At 36.6% G+C, this 16283-nt stretch overlaps 1 long non-coding RNA gene across 1 annotated transcript in view; it reads right to left on the bottom strand.

Moving 5' to 3' along the window:
- LOC113599273 (uncharacterized) overlaps nt 1-7321 on the bottom strand; it is an 88319-nt gene extending 80998 nt beyond the window's left edge. The window contains exon 1 of the long non-coding RNA XR_008295024.1: nt 6393-7321. This is a non-coding gene — a long non-coding RNA (uncharacterized LOC113599273). The remainder of the gene's footprint in view (nt 1-6392) is intronic.
- Between the last annotated feature and the right edge of the window lie 8962 nt (nt 7322-16283).

Consider the following 16283-nt stretch of genomic DNA (forward strand, 5'->3'; position numbering starts at 1 on the left):
ACCAGACCTGTTCTTTGTGCAAATGCACAGATCTCATGCCGGTGAACCCAACTCTAGTTGTAGTCTAGAATAAACTAGTGATAGTATATACAATATGGGATCTCTGCATGGGCTTTCTATTATGGTCACATGGCATCATTCATAATCTAACAGTTGATCTAGTTAATCACAAAAAAAGTATCAGGGTTAGAAAAGGAACCTCAGGACCAACACCTCTGACAGGGAATCCAGGTACAAAAAATAAACCTAAATTGTCCCAGTAAAGGAAAAGAGGCAGCCCTAGGTGGAGGAGGACAACCGCTGTACCAGCCTTAGAGAATCAAATGACTGCAGGATTTGTCAATAGAAAAAAGCTCACACCAGCAGCCATCCAACTGGCTGCTGCCCCTAGAGGCAGGCAGTGGGCAGTGTCACAAGCTAAATGCCTGCAGGCTAGGGTCTATCCAAGTTGTTATACTGAGTGATGGTATACATTCACAATCATAGCTGCTCAACCAGGACGAAGGGAAGTACCCTCTGATGCTCCTATTCATGCTACTTGTAGTGGCTGGTGTTTCAGCCCATAGTATTCTAACAGAGCATGTATAAATGTGGGACCCAAACATAGTGCCTGATGAACACACACTATGACACCAGCATAGCATAAAATGGGTCTAGGAAGAGCACAGCTCAAAGTAACATGGCAATGAACCAAGCCTACTGTAGGCCAAATAGAAAATTATGTAGCTTGTCTCCAAAATGATTTATAAAGATCCACAACTATTATTATCCTTATCATTATCATTATCATTATTATTATTATTACACCACAACATGACCTTGTGTAGTCACTTCCTACATTAGATCTTGGCATCTCAATGACTTGCTTTAACTAATAGCAGAAATGATTAAAGCTTCTATTTGTTGTTCTTGGGAACCCTGAGCTTCCATATACAAAATTCAGCTATGGTGATGGGGAGACTACTGAAGAGGTTCTGAGAGTGTATGGAGAAAGAAAGAGGCCAAAATCTCTACTTCCCAGTCAAACCATAAGGTGATTCCATTGCAGTTACCAGACTCTAAGCATGACCAAGAAATGAGACTCCCATTTAAACCCTGTCAACCAAAAGATATGGAGAAAATAAAATGGCTATTGTTTCAAGCCACTAAGTTTTCAAATGGTTCAGTCCATAGTACTAGATGAGCAAACCTCTAGATGAATCCTCCATAGTCAGTCACCAAACTTCAAGTAAGGCCAGCTGAAGAGCCACCTAGCTTAGCCCAGTCATCCCAGAGAATCATGAAAATAATAAAATGGTTGTTTCAAGCCACTAAGCTTTGGGATAGTTTGGTCCACAGTAATAGATAACTGAAACAACAATGGTATTAGAGTTCCATCAGGGAAACAGGATCACTATGAATATTCCAGAGCAGGGAATTTATTGAAGGATTTAAGCTGTGTAAGTAAAGAACTGAAGGAGTTGGAGGATCAGAAAAAAAGTTACTACCAAGCCTCCCTGAAGCACTGGAGTTGGTTTTTGGTGTTAGATGTTGGAAGCTTAGCAAGACCAAGAAACAGAATAATATTGTGAAGGGGGCTGATATAGAAGACTTTCAGATTTCAAGCAAATGTCTCTTTTGACCAACTCTAACCCAAAATCCTTCAGTTTCTGGGAAATGTAGCCTAGTTTCTCCAACTTGCCTCAGAAAGGCCACATCAGACATGGAAGAATGCAACAATGACAGCTGTGGAATAGCAAGGAATTTCCTTACATGGAGGTGTGTGAACCTCCCCCAGACTAATAATAAAATAAATAATAAAGTAATAAGTAAATCATTTATAAATAATATATAAATAACTACAAAGTAATTATAAATATATGAATAAATAAAATGACTTACATTTTAAAATAAATAGTTTTAAAAGACAACAGGCAGGAGGTTATGAACTTCTGTGACCTGGTTGACTACTCACTCCACATTGGTGGCATTGAATACAGAACATGGAAGCTCAGGGGTAGCCATTAAGCATAACACAAAGTTACAAATGACCTTAATGAGACCAATTATGGTAAAGGAAAAATGGGCTGTAAATACACAGACAAAGTATGTAAACACAATCCTTTCAAGAATCTTGACTGTGAAATAGAGCATATAGAAGGAGCAGAAATTGGGAGAAGTAATGTGTGGTTAAGAGAGGTTTGATCTGTAGAACAAGGAACTGCTATGTTTTATGATCAGTACTATAGAAATATTTGATATTTTAAGCTCCATATATACAAACTGATTTAATTTTTTTTTAATTTTTAAGTATTTGGAGACAGACTTTGGTATAGAATTGAACTATGGTTAAGCCTTAGTTCTGTCTTTTTTAAAAATCAGATACTAGTACCCACCTCCAAGTGTTGTGTGAATCCTATTAGAAAATGAGAGAGGTAATCAGCCCCATTCCTGAACATAGTTAGTGCTCAATTTATGGCAGCTTTTTTTTTTTTAGTTTTTTAACATGTATTTATTTTTTAGAGACAGAGAGAGACAGAGCACAAGCAGGGAAGGGGCAGAGAGAGGGAAACACACAGAATCCAAAGTAGGTTCCAGGCTCTGAGCTGTCAACACAGTCCAAAGTGGGGCTCGAACTCACAAACCATGAGATCATGACCCGAGCCAAAGTTGGTCAGTTAACTGGCTGAGCAACCCAGGTGTATGGCAGCTTTTATGTTAAGAAGCTTTGTACTACTGTGTCCCAAACTCAGAGGTCTTAACACTGAGAACCACCTGTCCAACAGTCAGTCAGTTTATGAAGCTCCTACTAATTGCCATCATTCTGCAGCAAGGTGCTGTGGAAAAGTGGTGAATGAAACATACTCTCTCAGTGCTCATGGAGATTACAGCCTAGCAGGAAAGCCAAACATTAAGCAAATCACAAGATATAAATAACTACATGTTTTCAAAGTGGTCTGAAACATCATTAAGTTACAGAGATTTATCAAGCCCATCACAAATAAAATCCTCACCATTCACACATCTGACCCTCCATTCATAGTCATATTTCCCAGGAACACACTGGTTTTGTCCTCATTATGGGACCTTTGCTATTGAAACAGGATAAAATTTCATACTTACCCAGATTCCACTTTTCTGAAATCAATTATAAAGGCCCAAATCTGAGAATGAGAAGTGTTCCAGATTCCAAGAATGGAGTGATCTATGTATCCCAGATTTCTTTTTTTTTTAATTTTTTTAAATGTTTATTTATTTCTGAGAGAGAGACAGAGCATGAACAGGGGAGGGTCAGAGAGGGAGACACAGAATCTGAAGCAGGCTCCAGGCTCTGAGCTGTCAGCAGAGCCCGACGTGAACTCACAGACTGTGAGATCATGACCTGAGCTGGAGTCGGAAGCTCAACCAACTGAGCCACCCAGGCACCCTATGTATCCCATATTTCAAGCTCAGGATATTGCCAGCCATATCTCTTTACAGTAAGGGAGAAGTACTGGGTCAGCCAAGCTATGCTATCACCAACCCCAGTACCCTAAACATTCCCCAGTATAAGAAGAGAACTAGGAGAAAGAAAAGGGGGTTGGTCTGTTGGTAGTAAATCTCAGGAAGCCACATAAATTAAGAGATGGTAATTTATACCAACATTGTTGTTGAACCACTAGATGGGCAGAGTTCTAGATGTTGCAAGACTGAAGAAACAGGCAAGAGAGAGAAGGTGAAAAAGAGAGGTCTGCCAGTGGAATCACCTGCATGCACTAAGGATTTCATGCATGTTTGATGCATTAAAGAATACGGTTTCTTACTAACTGAGGGGAATTCCAGAAGATGACAGTATAATTTAGTTGGATCTCCTATGCCAAGAAATTGTGTAGAGAGAAGAGCCTTACAGGACCCACCTAAGAGAACCTGCTAGAGACCAGCTTTGAACACACGCCACTCTGAGTGACATCTGAAACCACACAATAGCAGGAGAGGCTCAAGACACTGGCATCTCCTATTCCTCCTACCCAAGATTTAAATAGAATATCCCTAGGAAAAGGGAGAGGCAGATAACTGGGACTGAGCCCATATACCCTCTGCTACCACTATTTCAAGTCACCAAAGATAAATCTGCGTTAGAGGAAGAGAAAGGGGAAAACTTCAACTCAAATAAAAGATACAAGTTTAAAAATGAACAGGATTTGAGTTTTAACCGTCAAACCAAAACTGTTTGAATATCCAAAATTGACAATACTCATGGAGTTGGGCTATGAAGACAGTAAGAGATTTTGCTACCCAAAGAGATAGGGGACCTCAATAGAACACAGCTCATTATAGCTACTGGAAAACATCATTTTTTCATGCTTATATCCCAGTGAGTTAATACTGCTCAATAAATAGATTTTATAATGATTGATCACATTCAACAATATCACTGTACAAATTTATGGTGACAATCCAACTAATATACAGACCCATTCCCTAGCCACTAAACTCCTAGTGTCTTTCCACTTTTTTCCCTCTCGTAGAAAACACTTGTGTTTACCTCCTCACCATCCATTCTCCATTCTGCAGGCAAAGGCCCAGTCATTTTCCATGCAGGCCTTCTTGGCAAGTCCTTGTCTTCATTTCCAGTCAGCCCTACCTCCTACTATCAGCCTTTACTTCTGGTGCCCAGCATGGTTTATGTTTAGTATTGGTCCCATTTCCACTAATTTCTATCCTTTTTCCCCATAGAATCCTAAAAATTATCTAGGACCGCCACATACACAACTCTAAAGGGATCCATTCAAATCATACCTTACATGAATGGCAGGTTCACAAAGTACAGTCTCTATATCCTCATGTAGTAGACCTACCTTTAAAGTCAACATATGAAAAAATAAGTATTCTTTGCAAATAACTTTATATTGCTCCATGAACCAGGAAGTTGTCTTAAAACCTTAGCACCTATAATAACATTTTAATAAAATACCTATTCAAATAATATTTGTTACAAATAAGTTACGTGATATACGATCCCACTACCATGCTTTAATAATTTATGTGATGATCAGTACATTAGTTCCTGAAGGGTTGGCCCCACAGGGAATGTAAGCAGAGTACCTCACATTGTGTGTCCTGCTATTTGTTGTCACAAGGTTGCCAAGAAATAAGGGAATGGCTCTTACATAAAACTGTTTTAGAGGTATGTGAGAAACTGGAAACTAGGAATTCGGTGGTATAAACATAGAGCCATCACTTATTTCATAACTTGAAGGTCTGGCCAAGCTGGGAACTAACAACTGTGAAAATCTTCTGCTTTTCTCCAAGTAGATACAATGTCTCAAATGTATTTAGTACCTTGATCAGCTAGTTTCCTTTACAGAGTAAATCATTGCTTTCCAGATTTGAGAGAGTCTAATGTCAGAGGATAGTACTATTAAGAAAAGTCCTATTGAGTTTCCTGTTCCACCTCCACCCTCTGTGCCATCAACATGAATATCACACACACACACACACACACACACACACACACACACACACACAATTTTGAGCCAACCTGGAAGATGGGTAGTTTAGAAGTTTAGAGAACAATCTGGATATAAATTTATCAATTTTTGTCAGGAAACAAAATAATTCTATAAAACTGAATTCATTTTCTTCACCCACACCTCCTTCTAAATGCCTTATCTCAATGAGAGAAAAATATCTTGCCACTCAGTCATTTAAATCAGAGACTAAAAGGTCAACCCTGACCCTTCAATTTCCACACACTTTTTATCCAATTAGTCAACCAGTCCTATCAGTGACATCTCCTTAACCTTTCTCTCTCCGTGCTTCACCTTCAGTGAGGCTGCCTCAGTTCAGTGCCCATCACCATCTCCTGGATAAAGATGATCCCTACCTGATCTGTCTGTCTTCAGTCTACCTTCCCCAATACATCTACCACACTACCCCCAAAGGAACTAGAGAAAGACTATACTAGCCCCATACTGCTTTCACAAGAAAGTCTAAATGCCATGAAAGCAAAGACTATGCCTGTTTATATATCACTTTTACCAGGTGCCTAGCACAAAAGCACCAAAATATTTGTCAAATGAATATTAGGACCCAGTCATTTGGCCCTTAACTCTACTTCCCTCTTATTACACCGTATCCATTGGTCTCACAGCTTCAATCAGTCAGACTTTCAGTTTTCCCAAAAGTCCACACTGTTTTACATCTCTGGGTCTTTGTCAAGAGCACAACACTCCCCTCATCCTTCTCCACTTCTAACTTCAGCATCTTCAGTTTCCCTTGTGTGCCTTCTGACCATATGCCCCTCTTTTAAAATTCTACTCCTACTGACTCTCCTGGCTGCCTTCCCAACTCTCAGGAAGAATGGACCATCCCTTCTTTTGTGTCCTACTCTCTACTCTTCATACAGTATTCTAAATCCCAAATGCATTTACCTGTTTACATATCTGACATAAATCCTCCTTTAGCTCCCTGAGCTCTCTCTGGAGAACAGGACTGTGTCCTGGGGAGAGAGAATAAAAGAAGAGAGAGGGAAGAATAAAGTGATGAATATTCAAATGCACATAAAAATACACAAACTTTCCCATTCCCTTTTCTTACCCTTCACATCCAATCAGTCATCAAATCCTGTCAATTCTGAACATCTCAAAAAGCCTGCCTCTATCCTTAGTTCATGCTCCCAGCACCTCTCACCTGGATTCCTACATAATCCTTTTCCATCATGCCCTGCCCAAAGACAACTAGTCATGTTGATGGTAAGGAGAACAAGGACAAAATACAGTCAAAACTTAGCTCTCAAGATCAAGGTTGAAGGAGCACATTCTTCTAATTCACACAAGTTGTTTTCTACGTCATACAAGATATACATGCTAGCAATGTGGCCCTGTTTCCAACCTGTTTCAGCCTGTGGCCAGAGTCTTTCTAAAGTACAGATCTGAACCTGTCACTCTCCTTTGCACTTGGTGTGAAGTTCAAGCCCCATGATATGACTGAATGTATTTCATGTTCCATCTCCTGCTTACCACTCCCATCTCAAGTCTCATACCTTCTCACATTGTATATACTCGGTTCCATGCACCCTATCTCAATATATGTGGGATCTCTCATTCTGGGCCTGTGAAGTGCTTTTCATTCTCCTGGAAAGTCTCTCTCCACTTCCACATCCTGCAGTCACATGGATAACTCACGCTCATACTTTTAGTCTTGACTTGGTGTCACTCCCCTGGAGGCAGTCCCTAACTTCTCCAGTCCCCCTTCTAATTGGGTTCAGTTCCCTCACGTTACCTTACTCTCATCCTCAGGGTAACACTTAACCACCTGTGGTTTTTTTTTTAATGTTTGTTTGTTTATTTATTGTGTGTGTGTGTGTGAGAGAGAGAGAGAGAGAGACAGAGAGAGAGACAGAGAGAGACAGAGAGAAACAGAGACAGAGAGAGACAGAGAGAGCAAGACCAGGGAAGAGACAGAGAAAGAGGGAGAGACAAAATCCCAAGCAGGCTCCATGCTCAGGGAGGAGCCCAACACGGGGCTGATCTCACAACTGTGAGATCATGACCTAAGCCAAAATCAAGACTTGGAGACTTAACCAACTGAGCCACCCAGGTGCCCCAACCCTTTGTGTTTTCATTGACAATTTACTTGTCCCTATTTCACTCCAGAAGGTGGGATTCTTGAGGGAAGGAGACAATCTTATCACCATTATATCCCCAGTGACTATTGCCATGTTCAATACATGAAGGCATAGAATTTGTCTTCTCTAGAGTACCAGTTGCAATAAATCAATCCCAGAGCTAACAAAAGGACCACAAACGGAGACCAGTAACAACCTTACAGAATAGCTTTAAGCCACAGAAAGACAATATTATATCTTTAGACAGGAATGTCGAATCACCCAACTAATGAGGAAAAAGTATCTTGAACTATATCTTCATTGCTTACTGAAATAACAAATTTTGGTTTAACATTTCCTCTTAAGTAATCTCCCAACTAGCTTTCAGTTGATTTAGGTTGATTCAAATTTTATATGAATTTGCTTCTGCCTAATTCTCTAATCCTAATCCCTTCTGTAACTGTGTTTAGCTTTTTCAGGACTTCAATCCTTCAAATCCATTTTAAAGATATCAAGGCCAGACTCATTCAAAAGCAGCTAAAGACTTATTTCACACTTGAGAAAAGCAGTCCTTCCTTACCCTGCTGTGTCAGCCTGTTGCTCTTCCTGTTACTTCTATATACACAGTAACACTGATCCACCCAGCTGCCTGAATTCAAACCCAGAAGTCATTTTTTTCTTTAAAAATCTCAATTTTTCATTGCTGGTTCCTTCTTTTCACTTCTCTGTTTAAACATCTCTTACAATTAGGCCTTCTCTTTCAACTTAGTCTTAAGCAGCAACATAATCACCATTATCTTTCATTATAAAATTCTCTGTATAGCTTTTAACACTGGCTGATATATTTTAATGTTCAATGGAATGTTAGAATGTTTATCGTTAATATTCCCTACTGGGATAAAAGTTCCGTTAGAGCAGTGACCTGTTGGTTTTGTTCACATCATGAACTACAACTGGACCTGGTGCATAATAAATTCTCAAAATTTAACTTCATTGAATGAATGAAGAGATAAGGGGAGAATAACCTGGTTATTGTAGGTATCTTCTCTTGTATAAGGACACAAAATCAGGCCAAGGAGGTTTATTGTAAATATTTATGTTATATAATAACTTGTCTATATCACTTCCCACTCCTTTCTAGAGCATAGTACAAGCAAACCTTGGCTTTTGTTATTTGAAGGATGAATTTTCATAAACATATCCATTAATCAAAATCAGTATCAAGACCATTACCAGATGCCCCCTGTTCCCTACATTATCTCCCCAAAAGGCAAACATTATCTTAACTTCTAACCACATAAATTGTTTTTATCTGTTTACAGTTTTTTTAAGTGTAGTTGACATATGCACTTTAAGTAAATAGAATATATTTTTTTATTTTTTATTTTTTTTCAATATATGAAATTTATTGTCAGATTGGTTTCCATACAACACCCAGTGCTCATCCCAAAAGGTGCCCTCCTCAATACCCATCACCCACCCTCCCCTCCCTCCCACCCCCCATCAACCCTCAGTTTGTTCTCAGTTTTTAAGAGTCTCTTATGCTTTGGCTCCCTCCCACTCTAACCTCTTTTTTTTTTCCTTCCTCTCCCCCATGGTCTTTTGTTAAGTTTCTCAGGATCCACATAAGAGTGAAACCATATGGTATCTGTCTTTCTCTGTATGGCTTATTTCACTTAGCGTCACACTCTCCAGTTCCATCCACGTTGCTACAAAAAGTCATATTTCATTCTTTCTCATTGCCACGTAGTACTCCATTGTGTATATAAGCCACAATTTCTTTATCCATTCATCAGTTGATGGACATTTAGGCTCTTTCCATAATTTGGCTATTGTTGAGAGTGCTGCTATAAACATTGGGGTACAAGTGCCCCTATGCATCAGCACTCCTGTATCCCTTGGGTAAATTCCTAGCAGTGCTATTGCTGGGTCATAGGGTAGATCTATTTTTAATCTTTTGAGGAACCTCCACACTGTTTTCCAGAGTGGCTGCACCAATTTGCATTCCCACCAACAGTGCAAGAGGATTCCCGTTTCTCCACATCCTCTCCAGCATCTATAGTCTCCTGATTTGTTCATTTTGGCCACTCTGACTGGCGTGAGGTGATATCTGAGTGTGGTTTTGATTTGTATTTTTTATGACTGACTTCTTTTATGGAAACATTTGTGTGAGATTCACCCATATTGCTGTGTACAGTTGTGTTTTGCTGATCCCATTGCAATATAATACTAGCTTTTAAAATTCAACACTGTATCATTAACATATTGAATCTTAAATTAATTTCAAATGATCATATATACATATAATAAAATTTATACAAGGAAATCTAGAATCGTTCCTATTTTTCACTCTTTTATTTTTTTTAAGTTTATTTTTAAGAGAGAGAGACAGACAGAGCATGAGCAGGGGCAGAGACAGACAGTAAGACACAAAATCTGAACTAGGCTCCAGGCTCTGAATGTCAGCACAGAGCCTGATGCAGGGCTCAAACCCACAAACCGTGAGACCATGACCTGAGCCAAAGTCGGATGCTTAACCAACTAAGCCACCCAAGCGCCTCTATTTTTCACTTTTAAAACATTCTTTTTTTTTTAACATTTTTTTAAATTTATTTTTGAGAGACAGAGAGAGACAGAGCATGAGCGGGGAAGGGGCAGAGAGAGAGGGAGACACAGAATCCCAAGGAGGCTCCAGGCTCCGACCTGTCGGCACAGAGCCCCAAGCGGGGCTCAGACCCACAAACTGAGATCATGACCTAAGCTGAAGTCGGTCGCTCAGCTGACTGAGTCACCCAGGCACCCCTCGAACATTCTTATAACAAAATCTTAATTTATATCTTTAACTAGTTTGTTAGGAAGAATTTCTAAAAGAGCATTTTCAGAGACCAGAACTTTTTTCAGGTTTTTAATTGGCACTGGCAATTTATTCACAAGAAAATATTAGCGACCCTTTTTTTTGTACAACTATCTATGGCAGTTATTTGCCTTCTAAACACTCACCAAAAATAGATAGACTGTCTTTTTAAGATTTTTGTCAATGTTACAAAAATATGTGTCATTACCTTATTTTTACAAGTGTAGTATCTTTTCCTTGTTTATTAGTTGAACAAAAGTTAATCCTTGGTCTCTTCAAGTTTCCTATGACTGATTCTATTTATCTAGTAAAATTTTCCATTTTATTGAGAGGTTTTAATGGGTTAGTGGAATCTTGTGGTTTTAATTTGCACTCCCTTAATGACTAATTCATTAACATTTTAAAATGGAACAGCAATATTTTCAAATTCTTCTCTGAATCTGACATTATTTCCTGATATTTGTTAAGATCTTATCTATATAATTACAAATGCTTTGTTTGCACATATAAGAAATACATTCTATAACCAAATTTTATCTTTCAAATTTTCATGCAGAAAATAGAAAAACAAATATGTACTAGAGAGCATTCTGGTTTCAAAATGTGTCATTTTCATTGCCCTAAATCAAGCTCATCCAAAGGGCCATGCAAACAAACATTTTGTGGCCATAGTTCCAAAACTGAATTCCATTGAAAAATAAGATCTAATAGAGGACTATGGTAGGAAAAGAAATGAGGTGTCAGTAATGTCAGTAAAGGAAGCTATCTGGTAGGATAAACAAAAAATGAGGAAGGCTTTAGAGCATAGGTCTGGGAAATGGAAGGGTGTGTAATTTCAGAGATTTAAATTATTAGAATATTTTCTAGGGCCAAGAAAAGAGAAAGAATGTTACAAATAGTATTATTTCTTTTTAAATTAGTCTTTAAAAATCCAGATTTATAGAATAATGAACATAAAGGCAGGATTCTATTCAGCAAAGGACAACTTTTAATGTCTATGATCATTACATTTTACATTTAAAAAAGGAGAGAAAGTGGGTTTCAGTGAGAATATATTTACCAAAAATGAGGCTTGTTAAGTTCTGAAATGTATTACTTTAATATCTTATGAAGAATTTTCTTGGGCTGCAATTGAAAAATTATGTCAGAGGTGACTTAAATGTTATACAAGTTTACGTAGAAGCTGAAGTCACTTCCAAAGCAATCTACATATTCAATGCAACCCCTGTCCAAATAACACCAGCATTCTTCACAGAACTAGAACAAATAATCCTAAAATTTGTATGGAACCAGAAAAGACCCCTAATAGCCTAAGCAATCCTGAAAAAGAAAACTAAAGCTGGAGGCATCACAATTCCAGACTTCAAGCTGTATTACAAAGCTGTAATCATCAAGACAGTATGGTACTGGCACAAAGCCAGACACATAGATCAATGGAACAGAATACAGAACCCAAAAACAGACTCACAAACGTATGGCCAACTAATCTTCGACGAAGCAGGAAAGAATATCCAATGGAATAGAGACAGTCTCTTCAGCAAATGGTTTGGGGAAAACTGGACAGTGACATGCAGAAGAATGAAACTGGACCACTTTCTTACACGATACAGAAAAATAAATTCAAAATGGATGAAAGACCTAAATGTAAAACAAGAAGCCATCAAAATCCTAGAGGAGAAAACAGACAAAACCTCTTTGACACTGGCCGCAGCAACTTCTTATTTAACATATCCCCTGAGGCAAGGGAAACAAAAGCAAAAATGAACTATTGGGACATCATCAAGATTAAAAGCTTCTGCAGAGCAAAAGAAACAATCAGCAAAACTAAAAGGCAACTGATGGAATGGGAGAAGATATTTGCAAATGACATATCAAATAAAGGATTAGTATCCAAAATCTATAAAGAACTTATCAAACTCAATACCCAAAAAACAAATTATCCAGTGAAGAAATGGGCAAAGGACATGAATGGACACATTTCCAAAGAAGACATCCAGGTGGCTAACAGACATGAAAAACTGCTCAACATCACTCATCATCAGGGAAATACAAATCAAAACCACAATAAGATACCAAGTCATACCTGTCAGAATGGCTAAAATTAACAATTCAGGCACAACACATGCTAGCAAGGATGTGGAGAAAGAGGATCTCCTTTGCCCTGCTGCTGGGAATGCAAACTGGTGAAGCCACTCTGGAAAACAGTATGGAGGTTCCTCAAAAAATTAAAAATGAACTACCCTACAACCCAGCAACTGCACTACTAGGTATTTATCCAAAGGATACAGGAGTGCTGTTTTGAAGGGGCACATGCACCCCAATGTTTATAGCAGCACTATCAACAATAGTCAAAATATGGAAAGAGCCCAAATGTCCATCCATGGATGATTGGATAAAGATGTAGTAAATATATACAATGAAATATTACTTGGCAATCAAAAAGAATGAAATCTTACCATTTGCAACAACATGGATAGAACTAGAGGGTATTATGCTAAGTGAAATTATAGAAACACAAATATCATATGACTTCACTCATGTGGAATTTAAGATACAAAACAGATGAACATAAGGGAAGGGAAGCAAAAATAATATAAAAACAGGGAGGGAGACAAACCATAAGAGATTCTTAAATACAGAGAAAATACTGAGGGTTGCTAAGGGGTTTGGGGTGGGGGAATGGGCTAATTGGACAAGGGACATTAAGGAGGACACTTGTTGGGTGAGCATTGAGTGTTATACATAGGTAATGAATCACTGGATTCTACTCCGGAAATCATTATTGCACTACATGTTAACTAACTTGGATGTAAATTTTTAAAAATTTATAATTAAAAAATGAAAAAAATAAGAAGCTGAAGTCATTTTTAAAAGAGAATTTCATGTACAAATTTTTATTTTTCAAGTGAAAAACAATCTTCAAGTTATTTTTGTTTAGGATAAAACTGACAAAGTCACTTTTCATAAGAGTTTTATGTGCAAGTAAATGCAGTTTCATAAGCACCTTTTTACTTGAAAAAAACTACTGACAAACTGTGGTTTTTTCAGACTTAGATATTTTGCAGATTTTTTTTTCAAAAATTTCAATGAGGAGGAAGACAACCAACAGTATTTGTTGCCAATGATAAAATTTGAGTTTTCAAAAATTAGTATTTTGGAAAACTTGCATTATTGCATTCTTGACCGCTTTCTAATACTTAAAGACTTATCTGATAAAGTTGGTGGTGGTATTAATTATTGTGAGTTTTTGATGTTGTATAACAAAATATATCAACATTTGGAAGTTCTACATATCTTAGTGAACCAATATTTTTCAAATTACCAATGCATGATATTAACAAATTGTGCAAGGCTAAAAGATCTATTCAAAATATACACCAATTGATATTTATTTAGCAGAGAATCAATTTCATTTATTTGATTTGTGATCTGATTTGTAAATCAGTGGATGTTTAAAAATACTTATTTCTAAAATTTCAGCAAAACTGGTATCACTTAAAATTTAATTACCAATTAATAAATATTTTATTTGTACTATCTTTTCATTAAAATACTCAAAAAACTATTAATAAACAGTAAACAGTTTCTAAGAAGCCATACTTGGCTTGAATTTTAACAATTCATACCTTAACAGCCAGGAAACAATTTTTTGTTGTTGTTGTTATATATATGAACATGTTTGTAGATGAAATGAAGAGCAGTTTAAAAAATTTGAAAGAAGAAAACTAAGGGAAGGATATACAGTATTGAACTATTGAATCACTTCTTCATAGTTATTTATCAAGAATCGATATTTGCTACCTCCCTGAAATGAACTCAGTTTGGAAGTTTGAAATGTATACACATATACATGTAAACACATACAGTTTATATATATGATAGGCGTGATGGGTTAGAAAGACAATTTATGGTATAGGAAAATAAGCATCTTGAATATTAAATATTTTATAAGACATTATTATTAAACTTCTTTTGGAGAAATTTAGTCAAGTGACAACTTGGGAATATTTTAGAGGGTTTAATAGGCAGCCAGAAGAATAGTGTTTGAAGTCTATATATACTACTAGTTTACTTTGTACAAATTATTTCAACTTGTATAGCCTCTATTTCCTCATTTATAACATCAATTAACATCTGCCTCTAAGATTTCCATGGAAATTGAATGAGATCATATAAGTACTATTTGTGTATACAAAATGCCATTGAAATAGGAAGTGTGGTTATTTAGGATAATTGGAGTCCCAAGAATTGTATATACCATACAATAGGTCTAAGAATCAGGGATAGCTCTTGGTCTGTAAAGAGACCTCACTGTTGAAAAGGTCATGTGGTCTGAGTACTTTTTGAAGTAGTAGTGATACATTTGTGCTGGAAGTAACACATTATTTTTTTTATATCTACTCAAACAATAATTTAATTATACCTGCTTAACAGGTATTTTACCTTAGTTTAAGGCCCAAATTGTCCAGCCATAAAACAAAATGTTCTCTCAGTAAGTCAACTGTTCTATATACAATAAAACTCACAGAAGCAGTCTTTCTTGTGGTGGGCCTTAACCAGTTAAGCTAACTGGCTGGGCTCAAGACCATCAGCCAGTTCCCTTGCCATTTTTTCTCCTCTAGCAGTTTGGAAGCTATATGCTCTATTTATATTTGTTCTAGAAATTGTAACATGCATGTTTGTCTTAACAAGCTCTAAAGTTAATAAAATTATCTTTTGTTCCAATTAAACAAAGACCCTAGAAAACTTGAATTTCAATCACGCTCCCAATTTATGTTATCATTTTCATATATCCTAAGTCCACATATTTAAACCCACAAGACTTTATTTTTGTTTACAAATAATCAGTGTTTGTTTTTATTTACTCACATTCTTGGATAACTTTGCTCTTCATTCCTTTTTATCTCTCAGATATTCTAACTATAGTTATTTCCTTACCTCCAAGTTGTATTCTTAATAATTATCTTTCTCTCAATTCTTACCTCCCAAAATATCCTTTTTACTCATTCTTAAAAATATCTTAAAATCTCTTGGTACATTTAAAAGTGTTCAGCTATATTCTGGTTTCCATTGTTGCTAGTGAGAAGTCATCTGTCACTCTAATTGTTATTTTTGAAAGCATTCTGTCTATTATACCTTCAGTGTTCTGCCACTTTCACTGTGATGTAATTAGGATTTGGCTTCTTTTTATTTATCTTGCCTGGGATTTTTGGAGTTGGATTGTTTAATATTTGGATTGATTCTTTAATCAGTTCTAAAATTTAGCATCTATTATTTTTTTCCCATTTGTTTCTGCTTCATCTCCCTCTTACTTTCTTACTTTCTTACTTACTTTTCTTACTTTCTTACTTTCTTACTTACTTTTCTTACATCTCCTTTCTTACTGATTCAGTCTTAGAAGACTATACATTTTTAGGAATTTGTTTCTTCTAGGTTGTCCAATTTTGGGGGATATAATTTTTTGGTATATACTTTTTAATAGTAGTTTCTATAATCTTTTGGATGTCTGTGGTGTTTGCTTACTTCTCTTGCATTTCTGATTTAATTTATTTGGGTTCTCCATTTTTTTTCTTGATGAATTTGGCTAAAAGTTCTCTTTTTTAATATTTTCAAAAAATACTTTTTAGATTCATTGATTTTTTTTCTATTTTTGTCTCTATTTCATTTATTTCCAATCTGATTTTTATTATCTTCCTTCCCATAACATTGAGCTTTGTGTGTTTTTCTTTTTCTAGTTCCTTTAGGTGTAAGGTAGATTGAGATTTTTCTTGTTTCTTGAGATGGGCATGTACAACTATAAACTTCATTCTTAGAACTGCTTTTTGGGAGTCCCAAAGATTTTGAAACTTTGCATTTCTATTT

Source organism: Acinonyx jubatus, chromosome C1 (assembly GCF_027475565.1).
Source record: "Acinonyx jubatus isolate Ajub_Pintada_27869175 chromosome C1, VMU_Ajub_asm_v1.0, whole genome shotgun sequence".
NCBI classification, from domain to species: Eukaryota; Metazoa; Chordata; class Mammalia; order Carnivora; family Felidae; genus Acinonyx; species Acinonyx jubatus.